Source organism: Pteropus vampyrus, unplaced genomic scaffold, assembly GCF_000151845.1.
Source record: "Pteropus vampyrus isolate Shadow unplaced genomic scaffold, Pvam_2.0 Scaffold36, whole genome shotgun sequence".
NCBI classification, from domain to species: domain Eukaryota; kingdom Metazoa; phylum Chordata; class Mammalia; order Chiroptera; family Pteropodidae; genus Pteropus; species Pteropus vampyrus.
The window spans coordinates 10535012-10551713 of NW_011888817.1; the positions used below are offsets into that span (position 1 = coordinate 10535012).

A 16702-nucleotide genomic window follows, 5' to 3' on the forward strand; every position below is an offset into this window, starting at 1 on the left:
GTGACTTCCCCAAAGTCACACAGCCAATAAGAGGCAAAACAAAGACTTGAAGTCATGCAGGCTGGTTCCAAAGCCTCACTGCTAACCACCACACCGCACCGTGTGCTCCACTGGGGCTACAGGGGATAAAATGGGGGTCAGGACTCCAACAAGAACCACATTTTGGTCCCAAGAAGGATCCACCAAAAGTCAGAAGCGCAAAAAATTGCTTTCAGATATACTGCACCTATGAGTCAACAGCTTAAATTTTAGGCATAATAGCCAGACCATCTAGGAGCTTCATCTCCCCAAAAGCAAACAACACCAAGTGTCAGTTCTGGAAAGCTAATGGACTCTGCTATCTGGAACACTCACAAACCTCTAGGTTCTAAGTACCAAGACTTAGAACCTAAGTACCAAGACTCGGAGCTTGCAATGGCTGAATGGCTAAGGAGCCACTAGCTATAGTGATAAATAAACCCTGGACTTCAGAAGTCTAAGTATGTGTACAAATTTATATTCCACTAATGTAAAATCCAGCCAATCAGCAGCAATTGGAGGAGGGTTCTACTTCATAAAGTTACCCAGGCATCCAGGCTTCTTACCTCTCCCGTCTCCAAGGAAAGAGAATAGAAGATCATAGCGGAGCTTTTCCAGACCAGGCCTGGGAAGGGTATACACTACTTTTACTTTCTACTGACCACTAAGCTACATGGCCTCATGCAGAGACGCAAGGGGGTCTGGGAAGTATCATCCTAGCTGGGCAGCTGCTTCCCACGGACACCTCTACACTGTGGAAGAGGAGCAAGAATGATGGCAGACAGTTAGCTTTCTCTGCCACGCTGCTTAACAGGGCACCGGAAAATAAACCCTGATGCCGAAGACAAATGGGGGAATTGCTGAAAGAGCCAAGAGCAGTACTTGCGTTGGGCAGAAATAATCTGAGAAGATCAGGAGTGTTTTATGGCCCTTCTACATATATCTCCGGCACCACTCAATCACACAATTTCAGAGCTGGAAGAAGCTTTGAAGTTCCCCTAAACTTAAGTCCTCAGATGGTGAGTCAGGAGAATGCAGCTGGTCCCCAGAGGGAAAGGACTTGGGGAAGATCACAAGCGAATCAGTGGCCTGTCTGCGACAGAACCGAGGCCTCCTTGCCCCATGCCTGGCTCTGGGAACCACATCTTGTGGCAGCTCAGACCCATCCAAGGAAGCAATAACTTGGCTCTTTGTCCACTTAAAAGCTGAGAACTGGTTTTCTTTTTTATATACTTTAATTCTAAAGGAACAAGGAGCTCAATACTTGGAAGGTGTTATATGGGTACCATTTCTTCTGGCAAAGAAACAGAGTTAAGTCTAGAATTCTATGTGCAGACCTGCCTGTATCCTGAGGGCAAAATCCCCAGGTAACCAGAGCCCCTTGCACAGTGCTTTCTGCTGCCCCAAAGGTTCAGGGAATAAGGGTTTAGGATAAAGAAAGGGACATTTTCTTATCTCAGCTCTGTTGTCCACCACTTACAACAAAGGGGCAGATGAGAGTCAAGGGACGGCCAATTCCATTCTGGGGGAATGCCACATCTTTGACCAACACCTGGTGACACTGTGGGTAGGACCCATCAAGGAGAGGGGTGTAGGCAGCACAGCCTTTTGGCCCAAGACAGGCTCCACAGGGCCTTAAATTTTGGCTGCTATTAACTAGCAGACATGGCAAACAAGTAAGGTGAGGCTTTGTTACAAAAACTGACTTTGACCTTGAACCACAGGGTCCTACTGTGAATGGAGAGATTGCTCAGAACCCCGACACTGCTGCCCACCTGGCCTTGTATATTATTGGCTGCCAACCCCTCCCCACACCACGTCTGCCCACACCCACCCTTTGGCATTAGGCGGTGGAGCACATGGCTGCCCCCCGAGTCACAGCAGTTGCTTTCCCGAGCCCCACGCTGAACAGACCCTGCTTCTTCCCCTTCCACAACCCCCTTCAGCCCTGGTGTGGCTGTTTAAATTTATGTGAACTTGGGTGTCAAGCAGATCCGGGAGTTTGAATACAGCTGCCCCAAGGCATGTAGCTTCTTGGAGACTCAGTTTTCTTAGCAATAAAAATGGAGGTAATAATTCTTACCTCCCAGAAAACTGTGAAGATTAAATAATATAATCCACAAAGCCCCTGGTGCACAACAGGTAAATATTTATTCCAATCCCCCAACCCTCCTCTAAGTCCATCTAAGTCATCATAGCTCACAGTTCAAGGAGATTAAACAGAACAGTATCCCCAAAACCTTGCAGCATTTCTTGGCCCAGTATTGCTTCCCAGATGCTATGGGCCCACAGTAGGAGTCAATGATCTCACTGGGGGCCTCAGTGGATCCCCCAAAGCTTGCTTGGTGAAAGATCATGTAAAGCTGACAGCGGTAACCCAGAAAGACAAGCTGGTCCAGCAGGCTTTGTCCTCCTCACTCTTTAGCTGACTCCTTATTAAGCACAGACAACTTTCCCGATTAAATACAAAGCTCCTACCAATAAGTCTGCCTCCAAATGGCAAATCTGCCAGCATTTAGGATGAATCCAACATATTTACTCTTCAGATATTAGGGGTTTGATAAAATCCATAATGCCTTTGGCCTCAAGCCCTCTTCCTATTAATTATTAAACCCTTGTGTGTTTCGAGGGTAATTGAATCCATGTTTCTAATTAGTTTACACTTAATTCATCAGAACAATTTTTAAAGGGCTGATGGATGTCCCAATAAGCCTCATGGGCAGTTTAATGAATCTGTAGTTAAAAAGAAATTGGACACACACCAAACTGTTAACAGTGGTTACCTCCAGGGAACAGGGCTGGGACAAGGAGGTACATTTTTCTACTCCACATACTGCTGCGCTGCTTGACTTTTTAAAAAGTGGTGAGTTCCTGTTACTTTTGCCGTCTTAGAGACACTGCTTAACAAGGAAAATGGAATAAAGTTTTTAAAAGGAAATAGAATAAACGTAAATGAGTCCCAGGCAGTGAGATGGCTTCCTGATGTGGCCAAGAAAGCCAGGGTCTGGGTCTGGGAGACCCATGGGCCACACCTCCGTTAGCCACTTAGCAGCTCAGAGACCTCAGGTACTCACTTAACCTCTACAAAGAAAATCAATACTACCCATCTCATGCGAGTGAATTATCAGATAACAAGTTCAATGTCTAGTAAAGACCTTTTGGTGTGTCTCCACTTCCCTTTCACATCACAAGCTTTCCAGCATGGCCTATAGGGCCCCTGGAGTTTGGCCCAGACACACCCCTACCTCCCCACTATACACCACTAGCGAGGACGCTACTGCTGTTCTGCACCTTGCCTTTCGATGAAGAATAAAACAGAAATAGTCCTTGGAGTCCAGGCGCTTACAGTTTAGTGGGAGATAAGCATAAATCAAATTATCATACACACGCACACATAAAACCATGAAGGGCGGATACAGGTTACCTGAGGGGGTGTCATCATGGGAAGGTTTGACTAAGTTGAAAAGTAGGGGTATCTCAGAGGGTTCCCAGGGTGAGGAAACGACAAGTGAATTACGGTATTAAGAATGAGTAAGCAATGACTAAACAAAGGGGCAGATGGAAGGAGGGCATCCCAGGGCCACAGATCAGAATGTTTGAAGATCTCCCCAAGACTAGGTCAGGTTCCCCAGTCGTAGCATCATGGACTATTTTTGCCTGCTCCTTTATCTGTGTCCCTAAAGAGATCATAAATTCCTTGAAAGCAGAGGCTGTCTTGTTAACGGTTGCATCCCTAACACTTGGTGTTCCTGGCAGGCATTCAATAAATGTTAAATAAATGACAATGAATGAATGAATGAATATGTCTAGCATGGTGTCTGGCCTATTAAAGGTGTTCAGTGTCATCAACTCTTCTTTCCCCTTTCCAGCATCCTCTCTGCTTCAATCTCAAACAAGGAATGCTCCCTCATCCCAGTGAGTCCTTCTTGCTACCTCCTGCTCACAAGAGCACACTTTCAAGGCACTCTGGGGAGAGGACCCTCCAAGGACAACCCTATTGATGTACAAGGCACACTTTTGAAGGAATCCAACAGGTAGGTCCTTTAGGGGCCTTTGCTGTGATACATAATCATAAGAAGACAGTAAATCTGGCAAATTGGTAGATTTTTTACAACTTCCAAACAGGTGTCTAACGCCAGTTGAGTGAAATCTGCAACCAGCTCCAAATGACTAACTGCATTCCACCTTAGGCTGATGACAGAATGTATATTGCCAGTAATTGAGAGAACGAGTTGTAGTGCTTCTCATAACTTGAGCTCAAATGTCTAAATGAAGGGATGCTTAGCTGTGCTTAACTGGTGCAGTCATCACCAGCACCCTATAAACCCTCCAATATACAGTGATGCAGTTTATTAGCAATGTCTCCATAGATTACATTCACTTGGGCTCCATTAGAAAACTTCATTCCACATTAAACTGCAATGCAATCGGACGTTTGCCAGCATGGAAAGGCCATCTAATTGTGTGAAAGCAGAGATGTGGGGACTGTTTCAGTAATTCATCCAGGCAGGGCTGACACTGCATTCTCTAGAAGGCTCTTTGTTCTTTCCTTGCTAATTTCCAAACTCCTACGGGCTCCTCAGCCTTCAGGACCAGCTCCTACTCCCATTTCCCACCCTGATCCATTATGAGAAGAATCTGATCAGCTTCTATTGTAAATTTAATTTCAAGCAGCCAGACGCTGCCTTCTGGCACCCTGGGATGCTGCTGCTTGTGAATAGCTCTAGATGAAATGTGAGATGCTTTCAGGAAGATGGCTATGAACTCCTGGTGGAGAAAGGGAGTCATTGGGAGATGAATGGCATCTGCATAAAGAACAAGCTGTGCGCAGTGTGCCCGTTGGCACCTCTTCACGAACGATGCCAGGTGCAGCTTAGCATCACTAAGAGTTCTCCATTTTGCAGAGGAGGAAACTGAGGCTCAGTTGAATTGGCTCTTTTATCCAAGATCACTAAAATAGGATTGGAATCCGGATACGTCTGATACTAGAGGTCTTCACTCCACAAATATCTCCCTTGGGATCTCTTAACCTTAGCACTACTGGCATTTGTACTTGGGGGTGGGGAGTGTGCACGGTAGGGAGGAAGTTTAGCAGCATCCCTGGCTTCAAATCCACTAGATGCCAAGTTGACTCCAGTTATAACAGCCAAAAAATGTTTCCAGACACTGTCAAATGGCCCCAGGGGCTCAAAATCACCTTCAGTTGAGAAACACTGTTCTACTTCATGACATACATTTATTGAGGGGTGTGTGTGTGTGTGTGCGCGCGTGTGTGTGTGTGTGTGTTTACTGTTTTCTATTTTTTCTAGAAATATACAAGTATTCCTTTTGTTTACACCTCAACACAGTTCAAAGCAGCTTACACACGTTATTTAATACTCACCAACCGACATATGAGGTCGAGATTGATATACCCATTTCGTAGATGAAGATACTGAGAATAAGAGTGGAAGTGACTTGCCAAGTGGCTGAAAGGAAGGAGCTGAAACTCAAACTCATGCCATCCACCTACGGGATGTTTATTTCACTGCATGGTTCTGCCGCAGCGACATGCAGTGGAAGGCGTGACTCTCGGCCTCAAGGAGCTTTTAATCTAACCAGGAGGGAAGTTTGTTGATCACAACACAACCCATGAGCAAGCAGCTGGAGAAAGATGAGTCAAAGGGGGTTGGTGACTGGGGCGGGGAAGTGACTCTTCCACCTTTTGTTGGAATGCATGTATAAATAAAGTAAAAAAGGTCAATGTTAGAAGTAAGAGGAAAAAAGATAAATGCATTACAAATGGACAGAGAACAGAATTGCAAAACATATGCCTGTCAAGTTGTAGGCAATGAACACAGAAAGCCCTGAGTGATGCAAGCAGAGAAAGACCCGCTTAGGCTTCTTGGTAGCTCTGCCCCACTGTTGGGCTGTCATGGGATTAGTAATGCCACCCACAGTGAATGGCTGCCCTTGAACCCAATACCATTTTCAGTGTCTGTCCGCCACATCTACAGTTGTCTGACCTAAAAAGTCTAATGGTTGAGCCATAGGTGATATGTCAAGACAGGCACCAGAGCCTTCTAGAACAGTTCAATTTCCTAGGTCCTAAGAACAGAAGGGTAGGGAAAAATGCATATAACGTTTACAGAGCACTAAGGGATCCGTAGCAGGTGGCTCACATACAAGAACGCTGTAAGGCATGTCAATGTCACCTCACCTCCCTTTTATAGATGAGGCTCAGAGAAGCCAAACCTTGCACAGGTCACAGCACTAATAAATGCAGAACGGAGCTGGGTATAAATCTAGGCCTGCCCCCACTGTACCCTACTGTCTCCCAGGAAAACACTGTGGGAGGCGGTGACCTACCTGTTCTGCTAGATGAATGAAGGATAACGTAAGTGCAGCAAATGCAAATACTCTGGTATGCCAGAAGCACACATTTTACTGGAGACTGGAATTCACTGTAGGCTTCTCTGCTCCAAGCCAGACACTGTGGAGTCATTCTCCACTCCTTCCTTTTTCTTATTCCCACTCTTCAGTCCCTATAAATCCACTCTTAACTCTGGGGACAACACTTTCCCATATCGTCATATAAATCCACACCATCTTCTCTCTTCATTGTTAAAGTTTAGGCCGCCGCCATCTCTTGCCTAGCCTGGAAACCACCGGTCCAGACCCCACCCCAGTGCATTTTCCACACTATAGTCAGATCATGCCAAAATCCTCTGCTTAAAAACCTTCATTAGAAGGGCATCTATCAAACACCTATAGCTAATATACTTAATGGGAAAGATTGAATGTTTTAAGATCAGAACAAGGCAAGGATGTCCACTCTCACCACTTCTATTCAATATTGTACTGAAGGTTCCACTTAGTGCAATTAGACAAAAAAAAAAAAAAAAGTGTTTCTTTAAATCAAAGACAACTAGATTGGAAAAAAAAATACCTAAAACGGTTTTTATTCACGGATATTAAAAAAAAAAACTATTAGAACTATTAATAATATAATAAGTTCAGCTAGGTCACAGGATACATGATCAGTATATAAAAATTAATTATATTTCTATGTATTAGCAATGAATAATCTAAAAGTAAAATTAAATTAAAAATAATTCTATTCATGACAGCATCAAAAAGAATAAAAATCTTAAGAGAAAATTCCAGTTCCAGTTCAAGATGGAAAGGCAAGACAACATGGTAAGCTGCCCTTCAACCTGACCCCCTAAATTCTCACGAAAATAACCTCAGGCATATAAAAAGAGAAAATATATGTGTTCATATTGGAAACTAGGAGAAAGAGACAGACACCGACATGCTACAAACACTAAGGAATTTCTATAAGATCCAATGCCAGTAAGACTCAACTAAGAAAAAGGCTAACTAGACAAGATGTTGACAGAAAAATACAGTTTAAAATGTGTTCTGAAGAAGTAACTTGAACCACTAATAGAATAAAAGTCACAGAAAAGGCTAAGAAGACTTGTACCTGAAGATAGAGAAAAGGAAATGATAGTTAAGAAAGCTTAAAAACAGACAGTATTAAATATTATACAAAAGAACGAATATATCAGTTATCACCAAAAAAAAAAAGTCGAATGAATGAAACTTTCCTGTTAAAGAATAAAGACTCTCAGGAAAAATTTAAAAATCCAATTATATGTTGTACTAAGAGATATACTTAAAACAATGACATAGAAATATTAAAAACAGAGCCACTGGCAAAGGTAAACTCAATAAATACAACCCTGAAAGAAAACGAAGGTGGTAATATTACTATCAGAGTAGAAATTAAGGCAAAAACATTTGGGGATAAAGATAACTTTTATATTGAAAAAACATATAATTCACCCTGAAGATCGAAAGTTTAAAAATATTTACAAGTTGAAGAATATAGCAACAAAATACATTTTTTTAAAACTTAGAAAGAAAAGGAGAAATTGACCAAAAAATAAATAGTACAAATGTAAAAACAATACACTGCTTATCCTTGACAAATATTTGGACGGTAAATAAGAAATTAGAAAAATTAAACAATATTAATAACATGATTTTTTTTTTTTACCCTTTGACCACAGAATATATGTTTTCAAATACTCAGAATATTTACAAAAAAAAATTGTCACATACTATGGAGAAAAAAGTCAACAAATTCTTCAAAGTGGAAATCATAATCTGATCATAATGCAACACAACCAGATAATAATTTTTTTAGAATAAAAAAAGTACTGGGAAATTTGAGGGAAAAAACCGTAGAGTCAAGGAAGGAACAAAACTGCCATTAGAGACTCTTTCTACAATAATGACTATCCATCAAAATTAATGGGATGCGGTCAGAGTTGTACTTAGGAGAAAGTGCCTCTTAATGTTTTTATTATCAAAGAAAAAAATAATGAAACTAATTCGATTCATGAAATCAGCAAAAGCAAAACCAGCCTAAGGTGAGTGGGAAAAAAGAATGGATAAAGATAAAAGCAGAAACCAATAAGTTAGATAACAGGGAAAGAATAAAATTGATAGCTCTAGAGTTGGAACTTCAAAAAGACTAATAAAATAGGCAAGACTAAGTGAGTAAAAATAAAGAAACACTATACCCAGGAGCAGACATGAGAAAAAAAGGATGCGATCCCAGGTACTGTGGCGATAGAAACGTTACATGGGAAAACTATGTACAACTCTACGCTGATACCCTCGGCAATCGCCACAAAATGGATGATTTCCTACACAAACATGTATGTAGAAACTGATTCATGAGTAAGAAGGAAATCTGAGTAGACTAATCACCATGAAAGGACATAAAAAAATTCACAAAGACCCAAGGGTCTCCACCAAACACACACTTGCTATTCCCCCACAGACCCAAAGAAGTGTGGTTACAAAACCTTCGAGAAGCACAGATTCCGATGCTACGTGGACAATCTTCTGGGGTCATTTCCACTCCTAGTGTCATCCAAGGTGTGCGCTCCTCCGCTCCAGGAGTGCTAAGAGGGACAGCACTCTTCTCCTGAGCCTGCATGCCCTCGGCTATTGCTGAAATGAACTTCAGTGAACAGATAGGGAAGATGACGGAGAAGAAACCAAAGCAGGGATTGATCTCGTGAAGGTACAAATCCTGGGAGACGAGTCCTCGAACATGACTGGTTGGTCAGAGTGGGCTGTGCCAGGGGCAGGAATACATCCAGGGCCTCCTCTGCCACGACCGCCTCCCTAGGAGGTGGAACCCCTACCCCTCCAGGCCAGAGCAGTCCCCACCTCTATCTTCCACACTTCACTCTCAGAGCCAACAAACACAAGAGTCAGAAAACAGAGATCTGACCACACGTGTGGTCCCTGCCTTCACAGCAAAGAAAGCTGGAGTCACTCCAGTTGGCAGAATTGGAGAGTTTGCCTCCAGCCGTTCGCACCTCAACCAAGCATGCCAGGACCCTGATCTGACTTTTATCCTTCAACATTCATTCGACACTCATTAAAAGTCTATGAAGGTGCTCTACACGGTGTCACCGGAGCTCAACATCTGATGATGAGGACTCACTCCTTACGACCTCATCCAGTCTCACGGTTTTAAGCACTATCCAGCCTCGTCTCCCAATTTTAAATCTCTAGCCCTGATATCCTTGAACTCCTAACTCACGTATTCAGGTCCATGCCTGTCTTTCCCATTAGAATGTAGCCTGTGATGACAGTGGCTTTGTTTAGCTCACTGCTGTATCCCCAGCACCCAGGTCAGTTCATGGAACATAAGAGGTGCTCATGAAATATCTGTGGAATGAATGAGTGAAGGGGACTCCAGTCTCTTCACCTCAATTTCACTGAACACCTACTGTGTACCGAACTCTGCTAAATGTCAGGGGGTGGATAAGCCCAGTCTTGTCTAGAAGGAACTACTAGTCAGGGACGTCCCAAATGCCCCCACCTCTGCTGCAGGCTTGGCAGCCGTGTCTCTGCACGCCCTGAGAGGGCAGGGTGCTAGAGAGAAGAAGGCTGGGGCTGAACTGTAAATATTGTTTGTGACCCTGCTCCAGGCATCTTAAACAAAGCCTTAAGGTTAAAGATTTGGCAGAGTACCTCTCATTAGTGCACCATTAATCAGCACCCCCAAGCTCCCCAAGACTTGGCTCGTAAGCCATTAACCCTTTGGCTTCCTGGAGAGCCCAAAGCCTGGCAGGCAGGACCAGGCCAAGGCTTGCAATGGAACATGGCAGGCCATGTCAACAAGACCTGAGGATTATGACTCTGAGGCCTTTACACTTGCCCCAGAAAAGTCTGCCCTTTCTACAGAGGCAGCGGCATCCATCTGTTTCCCTTCTCCATGTGCACCCCACTTTGGGAGATACAGCTCAGGGGTACAGGAAAGCAGTCTCACCCTCTCCACGCTCTTCTCTTCCATCAACTGCAATGAGGTGTGAGAGAGTGGGAACTTCCCCAAGTTCCTGATTCTACCCCTACAGTCAAAGCCACGCAATGCAAAGCAAATACGAACAAAGTATTGATGGTTTTCAAGTATAGGATAAAAAACAGCCTTCAACTCCTATCTGCTGGGTCCAAGAGGAGAAAATATATTTCTGTGTGTGCAAAGAATATACACCAACATATATATACACATATACCCATATGCAGGCAAAATTAGTTTCAAAAGAAAGACTCAAATTTCTCGATATCCCTTTTAAGTCTTCTGGTGAGTCTTCCCAAATGCCCTATTCATCAACCCTGCCTATCGGGTACTTTTAAGCAGGAGAAAGGAACTAGGAAACATAAAGAAAGCAGAGTAGTTGAGGGCGGGCTTCACAAAAATACGCTTCTGTTGATGACCATAAACCTTTCACCCCAGTAGGTTCTTCCTTTCAGAAAGCTTGGCTCAGCACACAGCTATCTGCTGTGGGGAAGAGGGCAGGTGGTACCTGGTTCGCAGGTTCTCTGGTTGGGGTGGGCCATCAAACACCGACAGGACATCAAAGTCCTCTTCCAGAGCGAAGGACTGGAAGACGAGCTGGATCCTGTGCTGGTCCTCCGCAGTGATGGTCCACGTGCAGTTGGCATAGTTGGGGTAGCCATACGGGAACCCTGGGCTCTCAACTGTCCCATTGGGACCCTGCAGTTGGAACGTGCAGTTCTGGCCTGGGAGAGAGAAAGGAGAAGAACTGTTAGATGCTTCCAGAGATACAGGAGTAATGTGTTAAGGAATCACAAACTCGCTCTTCCCTGTGCTTCCTCTGGGCCAGTCTCATGCGTGGCACAGAGGGAGGGAAGATGGACGGCGGACACTGAGTGCAAGCATGTTTGCCGTGCACTGTCCGGGTGATAAAATGCGCTTGGTTGTAGTCCAGCCTCAGAAGCACTCTGTGAGGCAGGACACTAAGGCTCAGAGAGGGAACTAGAAGGCAACCAGAACAGGAGGAATTCGGGCTTTCCCTTTATATCAGATACCAGAATGACTATTTCGAACCTTGTCCATCTTCTACAGCCTCCCGACTCTCTAGACTCCTCCTCTCAGCTGCTGCCCTCTCTCACTCTCCATAGAAAATAAAAACCCTCAGTGGGGATCCCTTGTCTTCCCAGTTCCAAACCCATCCAGGCTGCCCACGCTGTCTTTCTTCGTCCTACAGAGGAAGCATCTCTCCTTCGATCTAAACATAACATTTCCATGTGCCCTTTGGATCTCATTTCTCCCTCCTCTTCAAGAACCTTATCTAGGTTTCTCTCTTATGTATGTTACATATGTTTAATCATTTCCTCTCCACTAGAACCTTCCCATTTTAAATGTGCTCAAGACTCTTATCATTAAGAAAACAATTCCCCACTCCACTCATCTCCCTCCAGCCTCGTCTGTCTTCCCCTTCAGACAAATTTCTACAAAGCACAATCTGTCTATAATTTTTGTTGCCATTTCCTTGCTTCCCACTCACTCTTCAGCTCTGTCATTTATGCCTTCTGGTCCCACTGACCCACCTAAACAGGTCTAAAATCACTGATGGGTCCAGTGCATATTCTTCAGTCTTCCTTTTGACAGAGCTCTGTCTCAGCTGCCTCTAACACTGCTGCTCATACACACCCGCCTGGAAACACTTCTTCACTGTGCATGTGCATCACCTGGGGACCCCACTAAATGTAGACTGTGATGCACAGCATCTGAGTGGGGCCGGAGCATCTGCTCCTGTCACTCCTCAGTGATGCAATGATACTATCAGTTGTGGACCTTCTTTGTTTTTTAATAACGAAAAATGACTAAACGTCTGCAAGGATCTCTGCATAGTCTGGCCCCTAATGACCTCTTAGCCTTGTGTCCACTAGCTTTCCAATCAAGCTCTACCCGTCTTAGTCCTTTGTTCCTGCCATACTTTCTTACCGCATAGCCACAGGACCTTTACACATGCTGTTTTCTCTCTGCTTAGAACATTCTTCCCTCTCTTCTTGGCATATTAAGTTTACAGATCTCAGTCAAGTGTCTCTCCTCTACTAGGTCAAACCCCTTATTATGTGCGCTCATAACACCATAACTTCTCCTTGGTAGTATCCATCATAGAAGCAAATTTCCACGCTTCCATGTGATTATTTTATAAACATGTCTTCTTGCCAGGCTGTAAGCTTCGCAACAAGACAGACCATATGTGAGTATTTCCATTTTTGAAATATTAATCAATATTTCAAATTTTAATCAAATCCATTTTAATCAAACACACCAAGCTCAGTACCAGGCACGTGGTAAGTTCTCAATAATTTAACATATTGCTTATATTTAGCGTGTTTGATTAAACACTCTTCTGAGAACTTTACATATACTGACTTGTTTAATCCTCACAACAGCCCTAGTAGGTGGATGCTGTCAATATCATCTCCGTTTTACAGATGAAGAATTAAGGCAAAGAGAAATTAAGGAAAGGGACCCAAGTCACACCATTGCTCACAAATGGGGATTCGAATGTAAGCAATCCACTTCAGATCCACCGTCTTAACTACGACGCTGATAAACTGACTCGATGTTAATTTTTTTTAAAGCCCACTTTAGGGATTAACTGACAAAGGACAGTTAATCCCTAAAATGACTTTAATATTAAAAAAATGTCTTAACATAGAGCATCCCATTAAAAGAGAAAAAAGTAAAGGTCTTCTGAATAAATGCCAAATGGGCATTTAATAAAATTAGACATGTAAATCTGATTAAAATAAGCATTTGGGACTAGGAAAAAGACTATTTCCTTAACCATGATAAAGCATCCATTTTAGAACAATTACCTACATCATACTTATGGTGAAACACCTGATTAAGATCAGGAACGAGGCAGAAATGCTACTATCACCTCTGAGATTTCACGCCTTATTGGAAGAGCTAGCCTATGCAACGCAAGCCAAAAACAAATGAGGAAGAAGCAAGCGAAAATATGGTTTGCAGATGATATGTTAATATACCCAGAAAACCCAAGAGAATCAATTATAAAGCTATTAGAATTAACAAGAAATTTCAGTGAAGTAGCCATATGCAAAATAAATATACAAAACCAATAACATTTCTCTATGCCAGTGACAGGTAAAAATATAAAGAAAATAGGTTTTGTTTACGATAACTACAAAATGCATGTAATAAACAGACCTAAATTTAATAAGTAAGGTGCAGGCGCTGTACGAAAATAACTTTTATAGAGGGATAGAATGTTTGAATAATTGGAGAGACAGAGCATAACCTTGAGTGGAAAGACTAACTACTGAAAGGTTAATTTAGAATATTAACCTTTTGAAAAGTTATTGAAAAGTTAATTTACAAGCTTAATGCAATTCTGATCAAAAGCCCGATGACCTGTTTTAGATTTAGTAAAATAGTACCTAAGTTTAACTAGAAAAATACACAGTTACAGGCAAGGCGAATTTTTTAAAAGGTTGTAAATGCGGCATTCTTATTCTACAAGCTACTAAACGGAATCACCAAATGATGCTCATGAAAATGGTGTGGAGGTGGTCCAGGAGTGGACAGGCAGAACATGAAACACTATTACAGGAACAGCTTTGCTATACATAAAATTGAAATATGTGTAATATGACATTAAAAAATCAATGAGAAAAGAAAAATTTTTTTGCAGGGTCCACTAGGTAACTGTTTGGGGGAAAGAATTATATTCTCAGCTCACATCAAATACTAAAATAAATTCCAGATGGAATAAAGAGTTAGAAGTTTAAAACAAATCAAGACGAAAAATAATTAGAAGAAAATACAGGCAAATAATTATCTGTGATTTTCTGAACATAAAAGCTGTGGAAGATACTACAAGATTGATATGGAGGCTACCACAAGGTTGATAGTATGACACAGAAAGTATTTATAGTTGAATGCCAAAAAACAGAATCAAAGCCAAAAGGCATACAAAAATATTAGGTAGAGAAGTAATATTCTTCATGTAGAAAGAACTTTTACTAATGGATAGGAAAACAAGAAGCACTATAAATGAAAAGTTGGACAGTGTCTTGAACAAGTTAGTTCACAAAAGAAGACCTAAGTGTTCCAGAAACCAAAAAAAAATATTCAACCACAATAACAATGAAATAGAGCTTCCACGTTCACAGCTTTCAAAGGGACTCCCTAGTTCATGTCCCTAAACTTTCCTTCACTGGCAGTGGCACCAAATCTACTTGGCTCATGCTCTGAAACCTGCCTGGTGTTGTCATTATATCATGTCATTCATTCATTCATTCATTCATTCATTCATTTATTCCTCTAGGTTAGACCCTGTGATGGGCCACAGGGCTCAGATCATAGACCACACGGCAGTACCCTGCTAAACAGGATCCTGGAGTATGGATCCCACAGGAGCCACACCTTAAGGGCTACCTTCATTCATGTCCTGGGCAACCACTGATACCAACATTCAGCATCTCACCCCAGCATCCCAGATTGCTGCCTGGGCTCAAACCAGCACAAAACTGCAGTTTCTAGTTCAGAATCTGATTATGAAGAGCATCTCCTGCTATGGGGAAAGAAGTGAAGGGGGTTCAAAACAGAGCCCAGGGAAACACTTTCCATGTACAGGGGACAAGAAAAGTGACAGAGTAGGGGGCAAGGAGGGAGGCCGAATGGTGAGAAGAGAATCAGAGAGTAGTCCCATAAACAAGAAGGTGACTCGATGTGTTGAGCACCACGAAGAGGCTAAGACGAGGGTCTTGGAGGAGGTCCTTCAGTCTGATGCCTAAATGATCCCTCTGGAAGTAAGAACACTAAAAGTGGGAGCTTTGTCCTGGTTTCTACTTTATCCCCAGTGTCTAGAATTCAATAAGTATTTGCTGAATGGATACATGAATTTCAGCAAAGGCAGGAGGCAGGTGGCAAGGTGGACAGAGGCCAGATTGCAATAGGTAAAGGCAAGATTGGCTGGTGAGAAGGTGCAAGCCATTATATTTTAAACAGCAATTTATACATTTTTTTTCTCATTGTAGAAAATTTAGAAAATATAGGCAAGAATAAAAAAGAGGAAACATTATAATCTCACCTTTCTTCCAAAGGCAATTGCTATTAATATTTTCATTTATTTTTTTCTAGATTTTTCCATGCATATTTCGCATCGGTGAGATAAGAATGTGTATGTAATTTTGCACGCTCTTTTTTTCAGTAAACTATTCTTTAGTCAAATTACAAAAAGCAATCTTGTAATATGCATAGATAGGCGTACATGCACTACAAAGAATATAAAGAAAAATTAATCTCTCGTCTCTCTCTCTTCCATCCAATCTGAAGTAACGGAAGTTAATAGGCAGGTATATGTCCCTCTCCAACCTCCTCCTCTCTCATGCAAACAAATGAACACGTTCCGGGAGAATTTTTATTATTTTATTTTAAACGTGAGATCAGAGTTTAGCTCATTTCTCTGCAACTTGCTTTTTCACTTAACAATCCATCAGGGACACCTTCCAGGTCAGTAGATACATATCTCACTTGTTTTTATATAAATGTATAATATTCCAGGGCATGAGTGTATCTCAATTTATTCAACCACTCCCCTGCTGGTGGCCGTTCAGGTCATGTCTCGCTTTTCTTTTGCAACAATTCAGTAAACATTATAACATGAGCTTTTCTCCCAAGAGATTGAATCTGTTCACAAACAGCATTTTAAATGGATGCACAACATTCCAGTATATAGTTATACTAGAATTAACTCAACTTTTCTCTTATTTTCAAGTATTTCCACTGCTTCTGGATTTTTTTCTTTTTTTTCTGTTATAAATAAGGTTTAGTGACAGAATGCTGGTCAGCGCAGTGGAAAATGCTTTTCCATTGCCAGAGTCCAAGAACGAATGTTCACTATTGCAGCAGTCACATCCAGCTTTCATTTCAGGGGAGGGGAGGTATTGTCCATATTAGGCTCGCTGACCTCTGCGACAGGCACTGTCGGAGCTGGTTAGATAGGGCTAGAAGCCTGACTCTGTTTGGAGGTCTCCCTGAAATGAAATGTATGTTAGTGAGTTAAGAAAGTTACAGCCCAGAGCAGCTACTCCAGATTGAAATGCTAACAGAGTGGGAGCCCACGCCAAAGTGGCTAAATGTCCTTTCATGCCTATGCTGAGTTTCTTCCAAGAAAAACCTGTTCTTCACCTCTAGTGACTAGCTTGCTGCCCTGTAGATAGAAATGCTGCTAGGGACTTTCATCTTAGGGTACCTTGCTTTCTTTCTCAGTACCCAAGATGGTACCTGCCTTCTCTCACCCATGCCTCTAAGTTCATGCAGCTA

General features: G+C 42.4%; 1 long non-coding RNA gene across 1 annotated transcript in view; it reads right to left on the reverse strand.

Annotated features, from left to right (window-relative positions):
• LOC105290605 overlaps positions 1-11110 on the reverse strand; it is a 136684-nt gene extending 125574 nt beyond the window's left edge. The window contains exon 1 of the long non-coding RNA XR_895764.2: positions 10896-11110. This is a non-coding gene — a long non-coding RNA (uncharacterized LOC105290605). The remainder of the gene's footprint in view (positions 1-10895) is intronic.
• Positions 11111-16702: the final 5592 nt, after the last annotated feature.